Raw genomic sequence first — 3,234 nt, 5'->3', positions numbered from 1 at the left:
TGTAGCTTTATAGTAAGTCATGATGTTGGTAGTTTCAGTCCTCCAGAAGTAGAATTTTATTTTTAAATAAAACTAAATAGAGGTATTTAAAAACTAGAATTAATCCCAATTTGGTGTGTGGAGAAATGTAATATAAAGAGAGAAGTAGAATATTCAAGAAAAGTAGTCTCATTTTAGGTGTATATTCAAACTACTTTGAAATAAGTAAAAACTGGGATATTTTAGATATAAGTATACAAATTTTATATGATTCTACTTAAATACATTATCAGAAGGAATGACAATGTCTTCCCATGTAAAAAAAAATATTTGCTCTTATCTCTATCACAAGAATATTATGATAAAAGAAGATAAAACATGCTTGAAAGTACTTTGAGTATATGTGTTTGTGTATATAAGTCCCTCTTCCTCCTGAGGGGCTATGATATTATTTTGATTATTTCTTCAAGTGATGTTATAGAACAGGATCTCTCAGCCACTTCATTATCACTCTACTAATGTCATTGTTAGAAATTACTCCTTATGTCTGGTGCTACAGCAGTAATGATTGAATAGCTCACATAATTGAAAATCATGAATTTCAATATTTTATTTTGGACTCTATCCTTGTGCAGAAACTTAAATGAATGGAACCCAAAATAACTGTTTATAATAAACTGCTTTTACCCAGTAGGGTCAAATCATTCTCCTTGTAGCATTATCTTAAATACACTTAAATTCAAGGCAATAAATTAGTTAAAGAATTAACTAAATCACTTTTCCCCCCTTTCATCATTTATCCAATTAAGGTCATGCATCATTTTTAAAAATCATACTTCAGAAATTTTATGAACACTTTTGACCATGTCACAATCAGATTTTTTGCCAAAGTTGAACCACACCCAAAATTTAAGCATGGAAACAGAGAACATTAATGATTGCTTTTGTAGATAATAATCAGACTCAGAAAAAAGGCATAGAGTAAAAGAATATAGCCTTCTTGATATTAAAATCAGGACAACCTGCCTTCCTCTCTGTTTGGACTGTTATGAGACCAGAAATTTTCCTTTAAAGATACAAGATGCTCTTATGTGCTTTGCAATGGGGTATATTAAAATATCAATTCCCCAAATACAGAAAAAATAACTTGAATGAACACAAACATTAGCAATCTTTCTTTTATTTATAGCCTCTATAATCAGATAATCAGATCAGTGTCTCAACAGAACTGTACTGACATTCTTTTTTGCACTGTTTTTGCTCCAGAAAATAGTATCCCCAGAAATCCCCTGGTATTATTTGCCATCATCTTAACATTGCATTGTCTACAGGTTAGAAATATTTGCATCTTTGACATACATCTCCATAGACTTGATAGGTTATTTCATTTGACATTGTAACATCATGTCTATGGATTTACATTATAAAAATCTCATGAGCATATCAATGATGTAAAACCCCATTACAGTGCAGGGGAATTAGTGACATTAGAAAAACACTGAAAAGTGACTAGACTGTCTCATGTATGGGAGCTTTGTTTCATTAAAATGGAAAACCTCTTGACTTAATTAATTAAATAAATTTATATGTGACTCCTTTTTTTTTTAATATTATTACCACAAAAGAGAAACCTTAAAGAAACTAAGAAAATAGGTTGAAGAAAAGAGTGGATACTTTCTGTTTCACTATTATAATTTGTTTCATGTAGTTAATGGCAATGCTACTCAGGCCAGAAAAAGTGATGGGGAGGGAGAGGCCCCACTCAATTGTCACTTACTGTTCCAGCATCCACAACTCTACAGCATGAGTACAGAAAGATCTGGCAGGAATTAAGTCAGGGTATTGAAAACTTAAGCCAAATACTATTTCTGGTACTAATAATTCAGAATTCATCAGGTTGATTTAAAAGCTGCCTGGGGATAAAACTCAACTATTTCAAATTTTATAGTAGATAAAATCATCCTTTTGTTTATATTTTTATCCTATCTTTATTTTAATTTCATTTTGAGGTATGACATCCTGTCCCATCCCTTGGTTATACCATGAGACAAGTTATTTGGTGACAGCTAAAGGAATAGCCTCCACTGCAGTTACTCTCATTCACAGCATGAAGGAAAATGAGTTGGACACTTTTCAGTTAATAGGGCAGAAATACAAATCTTTCAGATGTCCCTAGTTTTTTATGCTTCTAGCCAAATCAGTTTTATTTCCCTTACTGATATGGGTATTAATGTATAAGTTTCCCTAGAGCCTCTTGCTTTTATGCAAAGGAAGGCTGGGTGTTGTGTGAAAAATGGACTCTTTGAGTTTCCTTTTTGAATTTATGGAGTTTAGGAGTAGCATACAGTCATGTGTAGCTGGGATGACGGAGCACGGCGTACATTACCACATGTCTGCTCAGTGATTTAAATTTACCTCCTGGAGACCATTACTGATATTAGCTCAGTGACTTTATTTATATTTATTTAATTATAAAATATATGTATCATGAAGACAGCAAACTTTTGTAAATTTCTAATTTTCTTAAATCAAAAAAACTTGGAAATGTGCATTCAAAGACAATCTCAGTTCTCTGTAGTTAGATGACAGATATGCTATTATGATAACAAATTATTGTTATTTGGGCCCACCTAGTGGAAAGAGGCTAGTTTTTGTAGTCAGAAATGGCATGGAGCTGTGGTCTATATATTAGCTGAGGGATGTCAAACAATGGAGGGATAGTTTCAATTTTCAGGATAATTTTGAGACTTAAATGAAATAGTGCATATATAATACCCAGCAGGGGCCTGACAGACATGAGCACATGGCTTTCCATTCATGGTATTTGCATTAACTTTTTTTCACAATAGTTCCAATATAAACACATATTCTTTTTTTTTTTTACTTCTTTTTTTTTGTGGGGGAGGGAGGTAATTAGGTTTGTTTGTTTGTTTACTTTGGAGGAGGTACTGGGGATTGAACCCAGGACCTTGTGCATGTCAGGCATGCACTCTACCACTTGAGCTATACACTCCCCCAACACATATTCATTTTTGCTACTAGCAGTTTTCTCAAGAAGGAAAGGAAAAGAAGCCTCCAACTTTAAAACTTCCAAAACAACTAGAAACCACAGTCCATCTCTATTGTGACTCAGAATTTGAGTAGGACTCAAGAACCAGTATCAATATTTTAGATGTATTTCAAAGATTCATCTATTCTCCCTTGAGAGTGATATATTAATAAGAAAATTAATGGTATTTGATTTGTTTATAAATG

General features: G+C 32.7%; 1 non-coding gene across 1 annotated transcript; it reads right to left on the bottom strand.

Moving 5' to 3' along the window:
• Window positions 1-2,919: 2,919 nt before the first annotated feature.
• On the bottom strand, window positions 2,920-2,993 carry TRNAV-GAC (transfer RNA valine (anticodon GAC)). Its single transcript has one exon. It is a non-coding gene; the product is annotated as a tRNA-Val (tRNA).
• Window positions 2,994-3,234: the final 241 nt, after the last annotated feature.

Source organism: Camelus dromedarius, chromosome 19 (genome assembly GCF_036321535.1).
Source record: "Camelus dromedarius isolate mCamDro1 chromosome 19, mCamDro1.pat, whole genome shotgun sequence".
Lineage (NCBI taxonomy): Eukaryota > Metazoa > Chordata > Mammalia > Artiodactyla > Camelidae > Camelus > Camelus dromedarius.
Note: the sequence above shows the minus strand (reverse complement) of the source record. Positions and strands in the feature narration are given on the sequence as shown.